General features: G+C 46.5%; 3 non-coding genes across 3 annotated transcripts; all 3 read right to left on the bottom strand.

The window, feature by feature from the left end:
• Nucleotides 1-19,405: 19,405 nt before the first annotated feature.
• TRNAQ-UUG (transfer RNA glutamine (anticodon UUG)) lies at nucleotides 19,406-19,477 on the bottom strand. The gene has a single exon. It is a non-coding gene; the product is annotated as a tRNA-Gln (tRNA).
• Nucleotides 19,478-20,124: 647 nt separating this feature from the next.
• On the bottom strand, nucleotides 20,125-20,196 carry TRNAQ-UUG (transfer RNA glutamine (anticodon UUG)). The gene has a single exon. It is a non-coding gene; the product is annotated as a tRNA-Gln (tRNA).
• Nucleotides 20,197-23,033: 2,837 nt separating this feature from the next.
• On the bottom strand, nucleotides 23,034-23,105 carry TRNAQ-UUG (transfer RNA glutamine (anticodon UUG)). Its single transcript has one exon. It is a non-coding gene; the product is annotated as a tRNA-Gln (tRNA).
• Nucleotides 23,106-23,793: the final 688 nt, after the last annotated feature.

Genomic DNA, 23,793 nt, shown 5'->3' with positions numbered 1-23,793 from the left:
TTTTCTTTTTTGTGATCAATCGATTTTGCTTACAAGCATGTGTTTTTTTCAGACGAATCCTAAAAAGCCACCCATTGCAGCTTATAGACCTAACTGCAAGCTCACACAGAATAGGCTGCAACTTAAAACATCGGGTGAGTGAGAATTCACAAGGACTCTGCTGTGGGGAGAACACAGCAAGCACCTTGCCACACTTTACCCTCATAAAGTTGCAGGAAGCATCAGGGTATTCCAAGAGATGGCATTGCTCTCTGGCTTGGAAGTGTGACAACTAAATTATGCTATTCTAATGAAGCAACCTGTGGCAGCCATCTTATCTAGGCTTTACCAATGGATGAACCAGAAGCCTTTGCCTCACAGCAAGGAGGGTCGAACTTCGCACAGACACGTCAAATTGTAGAGGCTGCTATGAGTGTAAAAGGATGATACGCCAAGCTTCATGTTTAGATTCACCTGAAGGTATCGAAACCATTGACACTATCCTGGAAGCTGTCAACATTTGGTGCAGATGCGTGCACTGCCTTGTCTTTGGGAATTCATGTTCTTGGGAGCCCCCAAATATATAACAAACATATTTTGCAGCCTAAGCCAAAACGCAGAATTTTTAAGTTTTGTTTAACTTAAGCAAACATTTCAGAAATTGTGACTTGGCAGAGGCCTTTTTTGACCCCAAATTGAACTCGCGCTTGTAAATGATTAGGCAAGGAACACAGAGGTAAACGTTTATTTGCAAAGCAAACGTAAAACTGGATGTGGGCAAAAGGTTACTGGAAATGGATGAACAGCTAAAGGAATGAAACAACAGAGGTCACCAGAATTGAACATGGACCTAAAACTATTAGTGGGATTAGTGACTTTCAGAAATGAATTTCTAAAAGTATGTAAAACACTGGATGGATTCTACCACAAGTGAACAGTCAAGTTAACCTGCTTGAGTGGTGGCTGCCAGGTTGTACGGTGATATGGTATGCATGAAAGAATAACAATGATTGGGAAAACCCAATAGGCCTCGGGCTTGTGACCTATTGGCTTTGCTAGTTCATTTTGCCGATGCTGAGAAGCATCAGCAAAAAAAAATGCAGTTATGAACAGCCTGCAGGTGCACATACGTAATAATGTTCTCCTGCACAAAGAGGAATTTCCTAGAGTGGAATGGCCCTGCTGCAAATGGCCGCCGCTGTTCTCTCCCCAAAATGTTGGAGTACGCGGGGTGGGAAGCACTGAACGGAAAAAAAGGATTAATGAGAACGGGGTGGGGAAGAAACATAGAGCACTGGGTGTGTATTTTAAGAGAAGAAGAAGACGAGGAAAAGAGCTAGAAAACACAATTCACTTTCATGGAGAGCTGGAAGACAAAGAAAAAAGTAATTCCCAAAATGTGAGCAGCGTTAGTCTACATGTCAGCCAGCAAAAGGATGTTAAAGAAGCTGTGCCCCATGGGAGGGACAAGCACAATAACAGGAAGGCTGCCACTGAATAAGAAACAGGTAAATGAGAGTGACAATGAAGGCAACCAATGGGAAGCAGTGAGCAGGCTCAAAGCACACTGAGCTTTTAGTATGGTTCAGATGAGGTTTTCACCTTTCACTCGGAGAAACCTAAAAATGATGCCAGAAGTGGATTGCCACCCATCTGTTGTATGGATTGAATAAATGGCAAAATGTTGTCTGGTGGTGGTTGGCCATGCGTTATCAATGAAGGATGGAAGGCACCGAAAGGGAAGGGCCATGCAGTAATAATGAATCCTTTACAGTTTATCGGACTTGGAGGGCCACTCGCAGTGTGGAGAGTGGTAGAGGCAGCCAGGAGAGAAATGTCACTATAAAGCATTGTTGGTGGTTGCCACCTTGAATATAGGTCAGACATTGTATTATTAAACAAGTGTTTTCAGTAGAATTCAAGAAAAATATATCTTCCAGAGCAAACAAGTGTGGATTGAGTTATTGGGATCGAGATGGACAATCTACGCAGATGTTGGCTTCATGCTGGGGTAGTACTCAGTGGTCCCAACCATATGTTCTCATACTGCAGTTCAGAGTGCCCCACCATCCTGATTCCCATTTGAGTCGCGATGGAAGTTCAGCGATGCACAAGTCACCATGATTAATGCGATGCATCTCTCAGGAGACGGAGGAAGAGAACTAGCCCTGAGACTTCTCTACTATAATTGTCTAATGAGTCTGATCAAAGTCCTGTGCCTGGACCAGCCTGCCTTTGCAAAAGGCTGCATTGAGATCCTGGGTATGAGAGACAGAGGGGTCGAATGTAAACTGGTAGAGATAAAATGTTCGATAATTACCCCCAAGCAACCCCTGATGTGCATCTCTTCAGAACATTGGAATCTGAAGACCAAGGGTGTCTCTCACTTACCCTGTTAACCCACTGGCCTGGCTTCCACTCCAAGCAGTGACAAAGCAGGAAGCTTTTACAATTTCAAAAGTTCAGCACAGACACCACCCCTCTCCACCTTGCTTCCCCAACAAGAATTTTAGGCGACCGCAGAGTTGTAAATCGAACTCAGTAGAATTCATAACGTATCAAAGATCCATTGATTTAGTCTATCTTTTTCGGATATCACAATAAAGAAGCTTACTTAGTTCAATGCAGTCTACAACGTTACAACAAACAAATGAATACTTCTTCCATTAGTTGCATAGGGCCTGTTCGTCTATAGTCAAGTTGCAAAACCTAAGACTACTTCTAAGTAGGGAGATGAGTCTTTATTTGAAAAGCATGGCTAGGCCAGTGGATGGTTTCTTGAGCAGAGATGTGACAGTGTGGGTTTTCAGGTCTCTAGGAAATTGGCTAAGTTGCTAGAGGCGTTGAGGATGAGTCTTAGGACTTTGCTGATTGGTGGAAGTAATTTGGTGATGGTATGATGGGGGTAAAGGCGATTTGGGGCCCAAAAGTAGATGTCCTTCATGTTAGCTGTGGTTTTGATGGTGGTAACGGCAGCCACAAGGTCAGAATTTGTTCTTGGCTGTGATGGGAAGTTAAGTTTCGACAGTGATGAGGTCCTGTTGAGGGTTAAAGTTGCTGTATATGGAGGTGATTTTGTTACTGAAGAATTCTGGGAGTTTGTTACAAAGGTCTTGTGAGCAGGTGATATTGCTGGAGTTGACAGGAGTGCTGAAATCTTTGATGATGGGGAAGATTTATTTGCTGCTATTTGTACCGGCATCAATGCAGTCTGTAGGAACGGTGCATATTGTGTTCTGTGTCTTGTGATGGTAGTATCTTATGGCAGATTTGAAGATGAATTTATCTGTTGTCTTGTTCTCTATTTGTGCTCCAGTTGCTTACAGTGGCGTTTTGTCACCCTGAGATCCTCTGTGTACCAGCTGCCCTGTGGCCAGGCTCTTGCCATTGGGTTGTGCTTTAAGGGAGCCAGCGTGTTGGCACGTAACGTGATCCAGCTGTTGAGGTCTTGATGGATTTTAGCAAGTTGCTGGTTTGCTCGAGCTAGTGGGCAGAGAGAACAGAACCCCAGCCCTCTTCCATGATGCTTTTTCAGCTGAATCAGACAAGTCCGGTGGTGGTACAGGATGTTTATGCTGAAACTGACGAGGACGTGTTCAGTCCAGGTCATAGTTGCTGCCTTGTCAACTGTGATGTTTCTCATTGATGAGAAATTGGGTCCAATATGTTTCTGGCAGTGTGGGGGGCCTCGGTAACGTAACATAACATGTATTTGTAAAGCAAACATTAACCCAAGGGTGTCCTGTTGCTGAATAACAGATTTTTAATGTTACCCAACTCAATGGTACTCGCTTTATCCGTTTCATAGGATGAAAGGCTGAGTGGACCCACTGGGATTTGAACTTGTGATCATGAGGTCAAACACAGGCTCCTACAGTGGACGCATTGGTTCACTAGGCCAGCAGACCTGGCATAACGTGCTGGTTGAGGCTGTGATTTTCTAGAATGACCATAGTGCTTGATTTGGTGTGGTCTTCTAGATTAAAGTTAAGGTCTCAGAGGAGGACTATGGTGTTGGTGTTGATGATGAGGGGTATGACGAAGTCCATGATGTCACTGGCATAATTGGTGCAAGGTTCTGGTGGTCTCTATTCAAGGGTTCTACGCAATCTTGATCATGAAGTGTTCAATGTAGCTGCTGGGGGTGTCCGTGTAGGTGGTGCAGCTGATAGTGCCTTTGGATATGATGGTGACTGTAGGAAGGTACATCCTGACTATGGTTGCCCCCAACTTTTTGCCCTGTGTTTTAGCTGGTTTTGGACATAGTCGACCTGGGATCCTGCCAATCAGGACCCCAGGCCCACTGCTCTCTCTTTAAAATGGATTCCATGTACCCTAGGTGCATTTCCAATTGGTACTGGGCCACCTTATCAGACCCCGTAACGCAGGGCATAGGTGTACCCAGGGCCGCCAGGGGCTGCAGCATGTATTATGCCACCCCTGGCTGGCCTCCTAAATTTGACACAACTGGCTGCATGACAGCTGGGGCGAAGTCGTGTAATCACACTTTGCTTTAGGTATAGTAGCTCTATATCTAACCATACAATGGACACCCGAGTTCCTATCAGTCACTCCTATGGCAGGCCTTAACAATCCTGAAGGCAGAGTGCGTGGGCTCGTGTGAGCTAGGTTCAGGCCCGAGCCGAGCCCGGTTGCAGCTTGCGGAATCAAGACCCAATAGCTGTTCCATGATAACGCGTACCGTATCGGTAACTCCGGTGTCGCGCTATCGAGGCATGTCGAGTAAGGTGTCATACGAATCGGGGTGCTCCCCTCTCACCAATTCTGGCGATGAGGTTAGCATCCCACCCTTCTAGAGGGACACGACATGTACGTAACTGTGAACCCCGGTTAAAGTTAACTGAAGCCTCAGCTCCACAAAATGGATGCTGCCACCACAGACACAAGTCTGACCTCCTGCTGCTGGGAGTCCTTCCAGCGAGGAGCACTTGGACAAAGGGTTTCCTGTCAAGGGCGGTGTTCGCACCGTCCCAGACAGGGTTTGTGTATTCTGGGTAGGTAGGGCTTTTGCGAGAAGGTGACTGCGGAGTGGCACCCCGGTGCTCACTACGCATCTGCCGGTTAGAACCAGTTCCAGGGGCGACAGCCCTGGCCTGGGGAAAGTCCGGCAGGGGAGAGGGGTGTAACTACCCCCCTTCCTGGTCCCACCCTTAGGGCAGGACCTAGTCATGTACCCACCCCTTTTCTTTAGGATAAAGGCCGGAGCGGGGACCCTTCCAAGTTAGATCATCTTTGAATCAAGAATACTTTCTACGAAAGGACTTCAAGACTCTTCTTAAGATTTCTCCCTTGTGGCTAAGGAGTAGTCACCCTGCATCAGCGGGCACCATCTAAGAACTCTGCGGTTTGCTGTAAGTCCTTCCTCAAGGAATCCGACGGCCCAGCTCGACGAGAACCGGCTTCCCTGGCACCTCTGACCTCTACCCACGTCATCAGCTCAGCTGTGATCTGTGGGTGCGACGAGACCTCGAGGGACCGGCCATCATCAGAACCTGCACGCTCTTAAAACCAGCACGACCATCGAGGTAACTCTCTGGTGAGTGCTCTGGGGTCCGAGAAGCCCCGACCCTGAGCCGCTCCAGCACCGAAGTGCAGTCTCCCAGCATCTCCACGATCTGCGTGGGGCCCTTCTGCTCGCTGCTCAGCACGTTGTCTGGTCACTTGCCGCTGGCTTGTGCCCTTCCGTGACGACGACCAAGAATCAACACTGCCGGTCTGGTTGCTCCAGACTGGCCCTTGCTTCCATCTTTCCGAGAAGCACCCCGGACCCTCCTGGTCCACCCAAGACGCCGACAGCGACATCCGTCGTGGGACAGCTCGCACCTCCACCGTGGTCGCCGACAACGCCTCCTGGTCCGTGAGACTGCAGAGCCGAGCGTCGCCCACTCACCTGGTCGAGGTGACGGCCAACCGGTGCCTTCCTGGTACCCTCTGACTACTGGCTAGTAGTACGAACTTGGTCCCCTCTGCTTTCAGGTTTCATCAATCTCTACGAACTATACACCACTGGTCGCCGGCCAGCAACTCCTTTTCTTCCGGCTCCTGGCTCGTCAGCGAAGACCCCGACGCCTGTAAGACTTGCAGCCGCAGCCCTCGTGGCTAGGTAACTCGGCATTTCGGTGCCTGCATAGCCTCCTTACTCTAGGGTCCCGAGTCCCTCGCTTCCGACTTGCCTTAACCTTTCCGTGTCCTCGGACACTTGTCTTTAAACGTGCACTTGAAGTATTTGCTAAAGAGATTTGGTTGTGCTTAGTACCCTGTCCTCATAAAGAGTACAGGGCTGTTGTGATTCTTAATAAATATACTGTTTATTTTCATAACACTTGTGTGGTGTCCTTTCACTGGGTGTTCAAGGGGTACATGTGTGGTAAACAGCTGGCTTAACGCGCCCTCTCGAGTCTTTAGCCTTAGACTGCTCGTATCCACGCTACTAGGATAGCTGGTCTATAGGTTGACTTACAACCAAACACCATAAGGGTCGTTGGAACGATACATAGCGGTCGCTAGAATAGCGAACGTTGCATATCGGGCCAACCTCTCACATTGGTGGCAGCGGTGGGATTTGAGCTTGCTGTTGTTTTACCACACGTATCCTAAGAATATCTTGTTGAAAGATCGCACAAGTACTGTTAGTACATATAACTAAAAGCTTAGAATACTCTGAGTTCTACTGAACCAGCTGTTGTAGCTCCTCAAGGCTTAGCACACCTTGGCTACAACTCTTAGCAAGGGAAAAGTAGGAAAACACATAGTGTAGGTAGGTGCATCACTTACACCACACTAGAAACAGTATGTCGGGCCAAGGAGGAAACTCTGAGTCTCCCCTTGTGTCAGTTGACCCTCCACAGGTCATCCCTTCAGGATATACTGTGCTGAGCTTCAAGGAGTTAAGACGATTGTGTCACTCCCGGAAGATTCAGCAGGGGTCTAACCCCACAACGTCCTTTCTGATTGGTCTCTTGGAGACTTATGATGCCAGGAGAGCTGAGAAACTTCGTAGCTCTTCTAATCCAGAAGGAGACATGCCTCCCCTCGAGGGAACCCGAGACGATCCTGACCTCATTCATCTCGCAACCGAGAACGAGGATGTGGAGGAGGATGAGGATGAGGATCTCTCTGGGGACGAGGCAGATAAGGGACAGGTAGAAGTCGTCAGACTAAGCAGGTCCAACTTAAGCAAACATGATAGCGGTACTGGGGGACCCCTGGGGCCACTATCAGGTCAGCTTAACATGGGGAATAGACGAGCCAGATCTCTATCAAGAGGCTCTGGCAGATCCCTTCATACCAACGGCTCTCACAACTCTTCTCAAAGAGGGATGACGTCCCCTCAGAGGAGAGTGTACGAAGCGAAGGAAAGGGCAGCTAATCTGAGGATCGAAAGGGAAGAACTTGCCCTGGCCAAAGAAAGGCTTGCCTTTGCGAGAGAGCAACAGTTAAGTGGGGTAGTCCCCCCTGGTGGCAGCAATGTACCTAGCAATAGGGAAAGGAGTTTTGATACGAAACACCTTGGTAAGATAGTGCCCCCCTTTAAACAAGGGGACGACATCCACAAATGGATAACTGCTTTGGAGAGGGCCTGCACTGTGCAGGGTGTTCCCCAGAGTCAGTGGGCAGCTATCTTGTGGCTCTCCTTTGAAGGAAAAGGAAGAGACAAGCTCCTCACCACAAGGGTAGAGGACGCTAACGATTACCAAGTCTTGAAAAATACACTCGTTGAAGGGTTCGGCCTAACCACTGAGCAGTACAGGGTGCTGTTCAGGGATACCCAGAAAACGCAGTCTCAAGATTGGTCTGACTTTGTTGATTGTGCCACTAAGGCTTTTGAAGGCTGGCTACTGGGTAGTAAGGTTACTGATTTTAAAGGATTGTATAATCTAATTATAAGGGAGCAAATCTTAAATAATTGTCAGAACCAGTTATTACACCAGCACCTGGTAGACTCTGATCTGACCTCTCCACAGGAATTGGGTAAGAGGGCAGACAAATGGGTCAGAACCAGGGTTAGGCCTAAAAACCAGGGTGGTGACCAGAAAAAGGAATCAACCAAGCCTCAAGAGAAGGGTGGGGATAAATCCACAGAGAAGACTTCCCAAGGGCCCCAAAACTCCAACAAGGGTGGTGAGTCCCAGAACACTCCTTCAGAACAGAAGAAACCTTATTGCCATACCTGTAAACAGGTGGGCCATTACAAAAGTGATGCCAAGTGCCCTAAAAATAGCAATAAGGAAAACATACCCCCAAGTAACACTCCCAGACCTCCTGTTACCACTAGTGGTAATCCCCCAGGTGGTGGGAGTGCCCCCAAGAATGTGGTGGGCATTACTTTGGGCAATCAGGAGGACTATGGCTTAGCCAGGTTCCCTGACCACACTCTTGTCTGTGAGACTGGCATGGGGTTTGCCAACTTCACGACTGGACCCCACATTTTGGGCAAGTATAGACAAGAAGTTTTAGTGAATGGTCAGAAAGTTGAGGCATTCAGAGACACAGGGGCCAGCCTCACCATGGTGAGTGACCATCTGGTCCCCTCTGCTCAACTGACCCCTGGTTTTACTTATCAGGTGACAGACATTCATGGAGTGAAGAGAAGGCATCCCATGGCAGTAGTCAAGCTCAGTTGGGGTAATGTCACAGGGCCCATGAGAGTGGCAGTGACAGATAACCTACCTGTAGATTGCTTACTGGGGAACGACCTGGAACTCTCAGCATGGGCTGAGGTGGAGCAAGAAACTCACTCCAGAATGATAGGCCTATCCAGACAGGTTAGTGGGGCAGTAATAGCTACAGCCCCAGTCCAAGCACCATTCCTCCCTGAACAGGTTGGAAGGGCAGTGGTAGCCACTGCCCAGGCTCAGACAGACTTTCCAGAACAGGATAGGAGGGCTGTGACAGTCACAGCCCAAACACAAACTGAGTGCCCTCCTGAAAAGGTTGGCAAGGTTGAAATGGTCTCAGCCTCTACTCAAACAGATAGTGAGGTTGTGAGGCCTGAAACAATGGATCACTCCACTCAAACAGAGAGCATTGAGGAGGAAGAAGAGTCTTCCCCCTCCCAGACACTAGGTGAGAGCCAGCCTCCTCAGGGAACTGACTCTACCCCTGTTGAAGGAACTGCCCCAGAGGTAGTCAGGCCTAGCCTGGCAGAGCCCCTGATGGCAGTGGACCCTTCCCAGGTGGGACCCAGTCTGGAGCAGGTAACCTGCACCTCTCTACCCTGCCTCAGTCAGCCCAGGGCTGAAGAGGACAGGGAGGCCAGTGGTGGACCCAAAAGGGCCCCCTGTCCAAAAGAACCCCTTAATCAACAGATTAGGATCACTGAAGCTGGTAAACCTAGCCAAGTGAAAATAGAACAGACTCCTGAGGGATCCCCCTTAAAAGTAGTTAGGGAACTCCCACAGCTGGACACTGTTGGGCACAGCCAAACATGGGGCCTAAAAACCCCAGACCTGACCTGTCCCTCCAGTAAGCCAAACAGAGGGACTCAGCCTCCAGCTTTAGGTAGCCAGAGGCTGACCCTGAGAGCTCAGTGCATCTCAGCTAAAGAAAGGAAGGCACGCATGATGGATGGTGATTGGAGGAAGTTGAGCCCAAAGGTAGAGGAGCCTCACTTCAGTACTCCATCCCAGCATCAGCCTTCTTCTTTCCCAAGACACACCAGAGACAGAGATTCCCTATGGTGGAGACCCTCAGATACCCTTAGGGTGAGGGGTTGCCTAGTGGACCATGACACAGGGGGAAACCAAGCCAGAGCTGGTCCTTCCTTATATGGCCACTTAGGTAATAGAGGCTTACCTGGACAAGGATAGCCTTATCTCCTTTCGTTTGGGGGGGGGTTGTGTAGGAAGGTACATCCTGACTATGGTTGCCCCCAACTTTTTGCCCTGTGTTTTAGCTGGTTTTGGACATAGTCGACCTGGGATCCTGCCAATCAGGACCCCAGGCCCACTGCTCTCTCTTTAAAATGGATTCCATGTACCCTAGGTGCATTTCCAATTGGTACTGGGCCACCTTATCAGACCCCGTAACGCAGGGCATAGGTGTACCCAGGGCCGCCAGGGGCTGCAGCATGTATTATGCCACCCCTGGCTGGCCTCCTAAATTTGACACAACTGGCTGCATGACAGCTGGGGCGAAGTCGTGTAATCACACTTTGCTTTAGGTATAGTAGCTCTATATCTAACCATACAATGGACACCCGAGTTCCTATCAGTCACTCCTATGGCAGGCCTTAACAATCCTGAAGGCAGAGTGCGTGGGCTCGTGTGAGCTAGGTTCAGGCCCGAGCCGAGCCCGGTTGCAGCTTGCGGAATCAAGACCCAATAGCTGTTCCATGATAACGCGTACCGTATCGGTAACTCCGGTGTCGCGCTATCGAGGCATGTCGAGTAAGGTGTCATACGAATCGGGGTGCTCCCCTCTCACCAATTCTGGCGATGAGGTTAGCATCCCACCCTTCTAGAGGGACACGACATGTACGTAACTGTGAACCCCGGTTAAAGTTAACTGAAGCCTCAGCTCCACAAAATGGATGCTGCCACCACAGACACAAGTCTGACCTCCTGCTGCTGGGAGTCCTTCCAGCGAGGAGCACTTGGACAAAGGGTTTCCTGTCAAGGGCGGTGTTCGCACCGTCCCAGACAGGGTTTGTGTATTCTGGGTAGGTAGGGCTTTTGCGAGAAGGTGACTGCGGAGTGGCACCCCGGTGCTCACTACGCATCTGCCGGTTAGAACCAGTTCCAGGGGCGACAGCCCTGGCCTGGGGAAAGTCCGGCAGGGGAGAGGGGTGTAACTACCCCCCTTCCTGGTCCCACCCTTAGGGCAGGACCTAGTCATGTACCCACCCCTTTTCTTTAGGATAAAGGCCGGAGCGGGGACCCTTCCAAGTTAGATCATCTTTGAATCAAGAATACTTTCTACGAAAGGACTTCAAGACTCTTCTTAAGATTTCTCCCTTGTGGCTAAGGAGTAGTCACCCTGCATCAGCGGGCACCATCTAAGAACTCTGCGGTTTGCTGTAAGTCCTTCCTCAAGGAATCCGACGGCCCAGCTCGACGAGAACCGGCTTCCCTGGCACCTCTGACCTCTACCCACGTCATCAGCTCAGCTGTGATCTGTGGGTGCGACGAGACCTCGAGGGACCGGCCATCATCAGAACCTGCACGCTCTTAAAACCAGCACGACCATCGAGGTAACTCTCTGGTGAGTGCTCTGGGGTCCGAGAAGCCCCGACCCTGAGCCGCTCCAGCACCGAAGTGCAGTCTCCCAGCATCTCCACGATCTGCGTGGGGCCCTTCTGCTCGCTGCTCAGCACGTTGTCTGGTCACTTGCCGCTGGCTTGTGCCCTTCCGTGACGACGACCAAGAATCAACACTGCCGGTCTGGTTGCTCCAGACTGGCCCTTGCTTCCATCTTTCCGAGAAGCACCCCGGACCCTCCTGGTCCACCCAAGACGCCGACAGCGACATCCGTCGTGGGACAGCTCGCACCTCCACCGTGGTCGCCGACAACGCCTCCTGGTCCGTGAGACTGCAGAGCCGAGCGTCGCCCACTCACCTGGTCGAGGTGACGGCCAACCGGTGCCTTCCTGGTACCCTCTGACTACTGGCTAGTAGTACGAACTTGGTCCCCTCTGCTTTCAGGTTTCATCAATCTCTACGAACTATACACCACTGGTCGCCGGCCAGCAACTCCTTTTCTTCCGGCTCCTGGCTCGTCAGCGAAGACCCCGACGCCTGTAAGACTTGCAGCCGCAGCCCTCGTGGCTAGGTAACTCGGCATTTCGGTGCCTGCATAGCCTCCTTACTCTAGGGTCCCGAGTCCCTCGCTTCCGACTTGCCTTAACCTTTCCGTGTCCTCGGACACTTGTCTTTAAACGTGCACTTGAAGTATTTGCTAAAGAGATTTGGTTGTGCTTAGTACCCTGTCCTCATAAAGAGTACAGGGCTGTTGTGATTCTTAATAAATATACTGTTTATTTTCATAACACTTGTGTGGTGTCCTTTCACTGGGTGTTCAAGGGGTACATGTGTGGTAAACAGCTGGCTTAACGCGCCCTCTCGAGTCTTTAGCCTTAGACTGCTCGTATCCACGCTACTAGGATAGCTGGTCTATAGGTTGACTTACAACCAAACACCATAAGGGTCGTTGGAACGATACATAGCGGTCGCTAGAATAGCGAACGTTGCATATCGGGCCAACCTCTCACAGTGACTGCATCTCCGGGCATGTGCTAACTTCCGATCTTGTAGCTGGGGTAATAGCTGTAGCAAAGTGCAGTGCAGAGGTTGGGTTTAGCTGTGTTTCTGTGAGGAAGAGAAGGTACAGAGCCTGGTTGTGCAGTACGTCCTATATCTCCGTGGTATGTTTGGTGATTTAGCGGGTAGTGAGTAGCATCCTTGTCTGTTATGGGAGTGCTTGTTGCTCTGTGTGAGGGGGAGAAGGTAGCTAGTTTGTGTGGGTGTGAGCAAGTGGGGAGTTGGGTGCTGTTGGTGCGGGAGGGGGTGTAGGGTGTGGAAGAGTGCATGAGAGCTGGCAGGAGGATTATGTGAATGTTCTGTCCATGCTGTGTGATGGGGTGTGGCAGCAGTGAAGTGAGCAGCGGTCACAGGCGAAGGCAAAGAGGAGCATGACAGGGTAGCAGGGGGTCTAGGGAGGTTAGTGTTAAGGATGCTGGGTGTGATACCGGCACGGACTGGTGCAGATGGGCTTGCCTGTGGCACACATGAGGTACTCCCACAGTGTGAGTCTGCTGCGTGCCCGCGCTGCAGCCACCATTGAGTAGGAGAAAGGAGGTCAGTGGGTGGTGGTCGGTGTGCATAGGGATGATTCAAACTGAAGTTCTCTTCCTAGACTTCTTCTTTTAAAGATGCTTTTGGCAGGAAATTTGTGATGTCACTTCCTGTACTTATGGTAAATGCAGTGACGGCACTTCCTGTGCAAATGGATCAAGGGAAAAGTTGTGAGTCACACTTGTTGTTAGCTCGTATATGTTGGGCATAACCTGTGATATGTTTATAAGACCAACACCATAAGCACGCTCTAAAACTGACTGAATCCATAACATATTCAACGTTAAGATGTGCAGTACTAAAGTCACCTATGCCTGTGTATCTAGAGTGCTTTGCTCCAGAACAAGTACTTCATGTTGACAAAATCTCGAGATTTTTAAATGCGCAATCAGGAAAAGGTTGCATCCCTTGTTTTATATTACCAATGCATTGAATGTGGTTAGCCACTTTTGAGTTTTTATGGTTGATCTATGTAAACCAAGTAACATGTTATTTTAAAAATACACTTAGGGTGAATTCTCACAAAACCATTGACCAATCCTTTATGCCTTATGTATAACTCTCTCAAAACCATAAGCAGGTCACTAAACTGTAATTGGAGAATTTCAGTCGATTTTTTTTTTTTAACGTTAGCTTGTGTCTCATTCCAACTCCTAGCTTAAACATCACTTTAAGCAGTATTTCTTCAGTGTTTATTTTTTAAAACATGCGTTAAGATCTTTGCACCTAGTCTAACCATCACATCTATTTAACTTTGTTTCGGTGAATGTATGTATCTTTTCTACCAAAATATTACCATTTTAAAATGTTGTGGTCAACCAATCAGGATTGACTCGTCCCCTTATAGGGGCATATTAACAAGGGCCAGCGGTAATTATCGCTGGCCCAACATAGCGATAGAAATATTATCGCCGGCTATCGCTGAAAATTATCGTCATGATAACACTATATTTACAATGCATAGCGCTATGGCGATAATATTTCAGCGATAGTGGTGTTTGTGATGGAACATCACTGGTTTTCCAGAATGTTCCTTGGAAAACAGCGATAACATTGCTGATGTGACCCTGTGGTCGTATCAGCATAATCCACCTACCATTATTAGTATGCCTTAGTCTGGAATTTAACAGACGTTAAATTCCAGCGTTAAGGCCGGAAAACGGACGCTAAAGCGGCGAGAATCATATCGCCAGCTTTGGTAATATGCCCCAAAGTTGGCAAATCAGAGCATATTTAGACATCAGTAGTCCAGATATATCTAACTTTTTAACCCCTTTATGCTCAACCAGAGCCCATTTTAAACGCTGGTTTCTCAAACTGCTGCACGGATTTACATCAAATCACAAAAAGTACACTTTGCGAGTAAAATTCGAACTTTTTGATGAATTTGGTGAATGTGATCAACCTTCTTAGCTTGTTGGTTGAAGATCACAGGCCTATCCACTTACATTTCTACACAGTGAGGAACCACCTTTTAACTTACCCTGCACTTTTCCTAGCAATCTTGGGTCATGCCCCCCCTACTACAGTATCACCCTTTTTCCTCCAAAAGAATCATGCCCATAGCCAGTAACTGGTACCAATCTCTGCTAGCCAGTGCATCACGTGGCTGTTGTCACACAGCACAGGATTGATGCATATCACACATTCCTTGGCATGCTCATGGTATAGCTTTGGTACAACACTCCACAGTTCTGTTCATGGCAGGGCTGGCTTTAGCGCTGGTGGCGTCAGGTGCAACAATCATTTTTTTCACCCCCCACACCCCATGACCGCCTCCTCTGATTCTCACTGTCACCGGGCAAAAGTGCCCCTCATCTCTCCAATCATAAGTTATTCCAATCATAAGTTATTGCTAAACACAGTGCAAACCCCTCATAAGTTATTTCTAGCTTGTACCCCTCATCTCTCCAATCATAAGTTATTGCTAAACACAACACCCTCTTGAACACGCTTCTGTTGAGGTTAGAAAAACTTCCTGAAGAGCAGAAGAGGCCTAAAACACACATATGTGTGTCACATCCTGTCTGGAAACTCCTGGCTCTGGGCAGGCCTAATTCCAAGCTTCATACTCAGCACAACATCAGTTGCATTTTAAACACCTCACCGGTTACTTGCCAGGGGCTACCACCTGGACTTCACACTTAAAGGATTCCCCATTGTTAGACAGACTCTGATTGCTTCTGACATGTTGTATAAGCCATTTGAATGGACTTTATATGGGGTGGGTGAAGAATTCTCCTCCGCTGGTGGAGTTTGCAGAGTTTTGGCCACTCTGAACTCCGTGCGGAGTTCCGAAAAACTCTGCGAAGTAACGCAGAGTGGAGTTTTTTCTCAGGAGCCACTCACCAACATTAAGTTGGCGACCGCTCACAAGAATATATCACGTGCTAGACCACCTGCTGCCGAGATTTCTCAACGAGGGCGATCGCAGCAGGTCGTGACCGCCCTCGCTGAGAAATCGGACTCTTGCATTGAGGAAGCTTGCACTTGAGTAGTATGTCTACTCGAGTGGTAGAAAGCAGCAGCGGCCTCTGGCACGATCCATAGTTCCTTTCATGCTAATTTTAAAGCGCAGGACTAACTACTGGTGCTAAAAATCAGTGCGAGCAGTGCGACTTAACAGACTACGCCGCTGACGGAACTCCACGTAGCACAGCAGAGTTTTTTCCTGTACTTCACAAAGTTCTGCAGAGTAAAACTCTTCGAACACCACCAAGGCCTAGACTTTATCTATCTCCTTTTGCACTCATGACCCCTACCCAAACGCTCTGAGATGACAGTCTGTGATTTGTCTCACTTAACAAAGACTAAATAAATGAGTGTTTGTGCAACTGTTCAGAAAGTTAAGGACCCTGTCCAACAGCTGCTTTTAACTATTTACATACTTAAAAAAAATATATATTTTTATTGGTCAGCTTGAAGATACTCAAAGAAAATACAATAGCCGGTGAGTAAATCCAGGCAAACATAATAAAATCCAATTACAAATCATTGTGAGCACAAAAATCAGAATGCATAAAACAGAATATAAAAGAAATAAGAAGAAAATGCATTAAGAAAAATAAGTATGCATTAAACTAGCAAATATGTATATACAGGTGGCAGAAACCAAATTGCAATAATGGGACAACAGACAGTTAATTATTCAGCCAAGGCCTAAATGGCCCCCAAATTTTCAAGCCTTTGTCGCGCCGCCTCCTACCCCCTCTCAAAAACACTGCTGATTCTAAATTGTAAAGGGCTAATATCCTTGCCTTCCAATTTAGAAAAGTAGGCGGGACCGGGTTAATCCATTCCGAGGTTATGCATAGTCGAGTTAACGACATAAAAATACACAGAAGCGCTACCTCATAGGAGGACCTAGACGCAGACATATCTGACTCACAGCCCATGATAACCAATTCTGCAGGTAATACCACCGGTAATTTAAGAGATATATTAATAAATGATTGTACATCTTGTAAGAACGAATCTAGCTTAGCACATGAAAAAAACATATGTGTATCATTAGCTGACACAAAACCACATCGCGGACATCCATGGACGGTGACACCTCCCCATTTTGATATTTTAGCGGTAGTAAAATACAAATCAAATTGGGCCATATAGCTTTGAGAGCGTAAGTTCCCAGAAATTAACAAAGAATTGGAGAGCTCTAATGCATAAGCAATATCCAAACCACCCTTTCCTAACTTAGCTTCTAATTTTGCGTTCTGTACAGCAAGGTCGTCCGGAAGGGCCAGTATTACATTTTGGTACAGATCACCAATGTGAGCCCTCCTTAAGATCAAGTCCATCACTGAACTTCTAGATAACGCAGCTGGAACAGTATGAAGAAGCTGAGTTAGGTAGCTGCGTACCTGAAGGTACTTAAAAATTCATGAGTATCCAATCCATACTTATCTTTCATAAATGAAAACGAGGCTACATACAAGGTGAAAAATTAGCAGACCCATAAATTACTCTTCGTTGCTCTCTGCAGATGCCTCTTGTGAGAGTAAATTCCAGCCATTCCTGAATTGTTCAAATGACACTGAGACTTGAATTTTCAACTTACCTGTGGCAAGAATGGGCCAAAGAATGCTAAACACCCTAGTATCTAAAAGGCTCCAGATTCTTAAATGTGTGTATCTAGTGAGCTCGAGTCTCGCTCATTGCGAGTGAGAGCCACGCATTTATTGGTCAGGCAGAGCACTCACGCACAAGATGCAAAATGCCACACCTGGTATGAAGGGCGAGCACTTTAATTATAAATGCAGCGCCTTTCATTGTTCTTATATTTGCAGCGAATCTCCTGAAAGCTGTAAATATTTCAGAAGGTAATTCCGTCACAGTGGAAGCTGCCTTGCGGACCTCTTCAGTTTTTGAGAGGAACTTCTTTGGATACATTGGAGTTTTAATCCACTGATTTTGGAAGCCATAACTCTACTTTAGTGACATTTTGCTATTTTTGCAATCACTTCACATTTATGTCTATTTATTTTTTCAATTAATTCATGTCCCTTTTCTTGTCCTCCTTTATGTTAAACTTTGCTGAGGTTTTCCGGCATGATTGGAGGTGTAAAGGATCGAGGGCTGTCTAAAAAAGGATATTTTGTCACGCAGTAAGGCATGGATGTCTAAATTAAGGAGCATATTAACAAGGGCTAGAGATAATTATCGCTGGCCCCACATAGCCATAGAAATATTATCGCCGGCTATCGCTGAAAATTATCGCCATGATAACGCTATATTCACAATGCATACCGCTATGGTGATACTATTTCAGCGATAGCGGTGTTTACCATGAAACATCGCTGGTTTTCCAGCGATGTTCCATGGAAAACAGCGATAACATTGCTGATACGACCCTGTGGTCGTATCAGCATAATCTACCTACCATTATTAGTGTGCCTTAGTCTGGAATTTAACAGACGTTAAATTCCTGTGTTAAGGCCAAGGTAGAGCGATTTTTTTTTTTATCGTTGTACCTCCTTATGAATTTTGCTAAGCTGCCTTCGCAATATTTTCATGTGTTGTTTTCACAGTCACGCCTTCTTTGCATCTCATTAGTGATGCGAGGCTGTAAAAAAACAGGCTCTACATCAAAGAAAACACGCGCTAGCGTGTCCTTGATGATATTGCCATATAATTATCACCCGAAAACGGACGCTAAAGCGTCGATAATTATATCGCAAGCCCTTGCTAATATGCCCCTAAGGGGCATATTATCAAGGGCCAGCGACAATTATCTCTGGCCCCACATAGCGATAGAAATATTATCGCTGACAATTATCGCCATGATAACGCTATATTTACAATGCATAGCGCTATTGCGATAATATTTCAGCGATAACGGTGTTTACCATGGAACATCGCTGGTTTTCCAGCAATGTTCCATGGAAAACAGCGATAACATTGCTGATACGATCCTGTGGTCGTAACAGCATAATCCATCTACCATTATTAGTATGCCTTAGTCTGGAATTTAACAGACGTTAAATTTCAGTGTTAAGGCTGAGGTAGCACGATATTTTTTATCGTTGCACCTCCTTGTTTATATCGCGAAGCTGCCTTAGCGATATTTTCATGTGTTGTTTTCACAGCCACGCCTTCTTTGCATCTCATTAGCGATGCGAGGCGAGACTGTGAAAAAACGAGCTCTACATCCAAGAAACACGTGCTAGCGTGTCCTTGATGATATTGCAATATAATTATCACCGCCTATCGCCCGAAAACAGACGCTAAAGCTGCGATAAATATATCTCCCGCCCTTGCTAATATGCCCCTAAGGATCATATTAACAAGGGCCAGCGACAATTATCGCTGGCCCCACATAGCCAAAGAAATATTATCGCCAGCTATCGCTGACAATTATCTCCATGATAACGCTATATTTACTATGCATAGCGCTATGGCGAGAATATTTCAGCGATATCGAAGTTTACCATGGAACATTGCTGGTTTTCCAGCGATGTTCCATGGAAAACAGCAATAACATTGCTGATACTAACCTGTGGTCGTATCAGCATAATCCACCTACCATTATTAGTATGCCTTAGTCTGGAATGTAACGGACGTTAAATTCTAGCGTTAATGCCAAGGTAGCGCGATTTTTTTTACCGCTGCACCACCTTATTAATATCGTGAAGCAGCCTTTGTGATATTTTCATGTGTTGTTTTCACAGCCACGCCTTCTTTGCATCTCATATGCGAGGCGAGGCTGTGAAAAAACGAGCTCTACATCAAAGAAACCCGTGCTAGCGTTTCCTTGATGATATTGCGATATAATTATCGCCCCTTATCGCCCGAAAACAGACGCTAAAGCAGTGTTAATTATATCGCCAGCCCTTGCTAATATGCCTCTAAGTGGGAGCTAAAATGGAAAAAGAGTAGAGCATTAACAATTCAGCATGAAACTGTCAAATAAGAAAAGCAAAGCAGCAATATACCACTAACCACATGCGAAGGGATACGGGACGACTGTCTTTGAAACAACAAAAGTATGTTTAACCTTATTAAGTGATACATTTCATTATGCAAAACTCACCTCCATATATTCAGGTAAAATCAAAAAGTTGTCCCTTGAAACTATAAAAAACTAAATAAATGTCACCACTTCCAAAAGGGAAAGGTTCCACCGAGATTTGAACTCGGATCGCTGGATTCAAAGTCCAGAGTGCTAACCATTACACCATGGAACCAGCTGTTTTAAAGTGTGAAAGAATGAGTAATGTGGTAGAGCAGTGTAATATGGCTCCACCCTTACAGATCATACAGATGTAATTATATACTGCACTTACATTATATTCACTGTGTGCCTTGACTTTATTCACGTGTGTGAACCATTTAAATGCATCAATGAAATGTATTCACTGTAGAAACTAGTGATTTATATATACGTGTGCATTATTAATCAGCTTAAAGATGAAGACATCTATAGGACGAATGTCTTCGGATACACTGAAGTTTTAAATCCACTGATTTCGGAAGCCATAACTCTACTTTAGTGACATTTTGCTATTTTTTCAATCACTTCACATTTATTTGTATTTCTTTTTTCAATTAATTTGTGTCCCTTTTCTTCACCTCCTTTATGTTAAACTTTGCTGAGGTTTGCCAGCATGACGGGTGGTGCACAGGATCGAGGGCTCTCTAAAAAGGATACTTTTTCATGCAGCAAGGCAAGGCCAAATACAAAAACTAAGTGGAAGCTAAAATGGAAAAAGAGTAAGCAATGATAATTCATCATGAAACTGTGAAATAAAAAAGCAAAGAAGCAATATAACAGCAAAAGTTGTCTATTGAAACTATGAAAAACTAAATGAATGTCACCACTCCCAAAAGTGAAAGGTTCCACCGAGATTTGAACTCGGATCGCTGGATTCAAAGTCCAGAGTGCTAACCATTACACCATGGAACCAGGTGATCTACAGCTGGAAAGGATTACTTGTGTGGTGGAGCAGCGTCATTTGGCTCCACACTTACACATCGCAGAGGTTTAATTATATACTGCACTTACATTATATTCACTGCATGCTGTAACTTTATTCACATGTGTTAACCCTTTAAATGCATCAATGAAATGTATTGACTGTAGAAACTAGTGATTTATATACGCGTGTGCATTTTTATTCAGTTTAAAGATGAAGACATCTATAGGAAGAATGTCTTTGGATACACTGAAGTTTTCTTTTTTTAAAACTTTTTATTGCATTTTAACACCAACCAACGTCCGCTACATACAGGGGAAAGTCACTGTAAGAAATACCCCCTCCAGTACATACATGCATTATCCTAGTGCCGTTCACCCCGTGATGGAGTGGGGGTCACGAAGAGCAATACTCATTATACATTTCCCAGGCAATATTAAGAGACCAGAGTGTGCATAAAAGATAAACAAATAGCAACAGGGTGCGGGGAATGGAGAGATCAAGAACGCCACTCCGAAGGGGGAGAAGCCAGCACCTCCGCCATCAACTGGGCCACCAGCGTTCGTCTCTCTCTCTCCGGAATTCCTCTGGTGGGGAGATGCAGATGTCCCCTCTGTACTTATTTAATTTCCTCCACTTCTGGTCCCATTTCTTGGGGCAACCTCATCCTTTGAATACGGATTTTCAGCCACCATGGCGGTATCCATGATTTTTGCACAGTCAACCAGGTACGGGACTGTCGCCAACCCCCAGTGTTGTGCGATATTCCGCTTGGCTATAATGAAGCCCATGGAGGCCCATGTCAGTTCAGCATGTGTGAGATCGGACGCCCCCAAATATTAAGTAAGCAGAGTTGGGAAGATAACTCCAGCGATTTGCCTCCCACCCTCTCAAGTTAACAAGCGATTGTCACCCAGTAGACCTGAATATGTGGGCAGTCCCATAAAATGTGAAGAAAAGTATCCTCCTGATTGCAATGCCGGAGACAGAGTGGATTGGGGCGTCTGCCAAGCCTGAACAGGAGTTTTGCATCAAAATATGCTCGGTGGAGGATCTTGAGTTGGAGAGGTCGCATGTGGATGGGGATAGCTATTTCTCGTGGTAAAGCTAGAGCGTCCCGGCAAATGAAATCCTCGATCTCTCCCAAATCTCTCTCCCACCCCTCTCCAAGTTTCAACATTGGGTCGGGGCGATTGTTGACCTACTTCTTGTAGGTGAGTGAGATGGCCTTACAGTCCATGGGATCAAACTACAGGCGGTCTTCCAAAGGGGATGAGTCGGGGAGACGACTATCCCTTGGCAGGGGGAGGACACTGCAATATGAATCTACAGGTACCTGAACGTCTCCGATGGAGTCAGCTGATATTTGCTTGGAGCTCCAGAAATGATGCTAATCTCCCCATGACCCAGATGTCCCTAACCGTAGAAATACCGATTAAATCCCACTTGTAAAACCCTGGACTTGCGCCTTCGTCAGGCACCCGCGGCATCCTAATTTTCTGGTAACTTCATGCCAAAGCTCGACCGTGCGCACCGTGGGGCCTGTTAAGTTAAGCTTGTGGGGGTTGGCGTAGAGTGCTCTGTTGTAACCGCCCCGTCCCAGGAGCCAATGATCCGTGCGGAAATTGGGTTCATCATGAAGCTCAAACACCCAGCGATTGACTACTACCAACTGGGACGCCTGGTGATATAGTCTGAGATCCGGTAAACCGATGCCCCCATCATACGAGCCCATGGTGACCTTGTTCATTGCGATGCGCGGCGTACGGCCCTCCCATAGCAGTCCCCGCAATACCCTGTCAATTAGGGAAAATACTAATCTGGGAACGGGATAGGGGTATTCTGTAGGGCATAGAGAAAGCGCGGGAGTGCTAACATTTTGAACAGGGACGCACGTCCAAGAATAGTGAGAGGGAGAGAGCGCCAATGCACAACGTCGGATTTGAAGCACTGGAGAGGTCCGAGTAAGTTGTGTTCGAAAAGAGGTCGGGTCAGGAGTGACAAAAATGCCCATGTATCGGAAACCCCGAGGGGCCACCGGGATATTGAAGCCGCGAGGACTTGAAACTATAAAAAACTAAATGAATGTCACCACTTCCAAAAGGGAGAGGTTCCACCGAGATTTGAACTCGGATCGCTGGATTCAAAGTCCAGAGTGCTAACCATTACACCGTGGAACCAGCTGTTTTAAAGTGTGAAAGAATGATTAATGTGGTAGAGCAGCGTAATATGGCTCCACCCTTACAGATCATACAGATGTAATTATATACTGCACTTACATTATATTCACTGTGTGCCTTGACTTTATTCACATGTGTGAACCATTTAAATGCATCAATGAAATGTATTCACTGTAGAAACTAGTGATTTATATATAAGTGTGCATTATTAATCAGCTTAAAGATGAAGACATCTATAGGAGGAATGTCTTCGGATACACTGAAGTTTTAAATCCACTGATTTTGGAAGCCATAACTCTACTTTAGTGACATTTTGCTATTTTTTCAATCACTTCACATTTATTTGTATTTCTTTTTTCAATTAATTTGTGTCCCTTTTCTTCACCTCCTTTATGTTAAACTTTGCTGAGGTTTGCCAGCATGACGGGTGGTGCACAGGATCGAGGGCTCTCTAAAAAGGATACTTTTTCATGCAGCAAGGCAAGGCCAAATACAAAAACTAAGTGGAAGCTAAAATGGAAAAAGAGTAAGCAATGATAATTCAGCATGAAACTGTGAAATAAAAAAGCAAAGAAGCAATATAACAGCAAAAGTTGTCTATTGAAACTATGAAAAACTAAATGAATGTCACCACTCCCAAAAGGGAAAGGTTCCACCGAGATTTGAACTCGGATCGCTGGATTCAAAGTCCAGAGTGCTAACCATTACACCATGGAACCAGGTGATCTACAGCTGGAAAGGATTACTTGTGTGGTGGAGCAGCGTCATTTGGCTCCACCCTTACACATCACAGAGGTTTAATTATATACTGCACTTACATTATATTCACTGCATGTTGTAACTTTATTCACATGTGTTAACCCTTTAAATGCATCAATGAAATGTATTCACGGGGAGGGGCAAGATGGCCGCTGAGGGATGCAGTGAGTGAGTCGCACCTTTCACTCCTCCCTACTGCCCGTAATTGATGGTTCAATGTTGGAGCCTGGTTTGAAGAGCGCTGGTTTTGGATACTGTGTGCCGTGTCAGAGTGACATCTACGCCAGAGAGAGTACATTTTCCTACAGAGAACAGAGCTCAGCAAAACAAGCCGTTTGGTTTATTTTGAAGAAATTGTTGGAGACTACCAGGCTGATTTTAAGATCCTGGTTTAGAATGCCGCCTCGGCTGCAGCGTGTCAACGAGGTCAAGGACAACAGAGACGGCAAGGATGGCAAGGACTTTAAAAGTGGAAAGCTTCCAGAGACGGAGGTTACCAAAGGGCAAACATCTAAGGATAAAAGCAGGATGGATGCGAAGACTTTATCAACTACTGCTGCCCAGAAGAGTGTAGCCAGCGCTAAGAAACTTACTGTTAAAAAAACGGGCTCAGACAACACGGCTCTAGTAAAGGAGTCAGGAAATGTC

Source organism: Lissotriton vulgaris, chromosome 1_1, assembly GCF_964263255.1.
Source record: "Lissotriton vulgaris chromosome 1_1, aLisVul1.2, whole genome shotgun sequence".
NCBI lineage: Eukaryota > Metazoa > Chordata > Amphibia > Caudata > Salamandridae > Lissotriton > Lissotriton vulgaris.
Note: the sequence above shows the minus strand (reverse complement) of the source record. Positions and strands in the feature narration are given on the sequence as shown.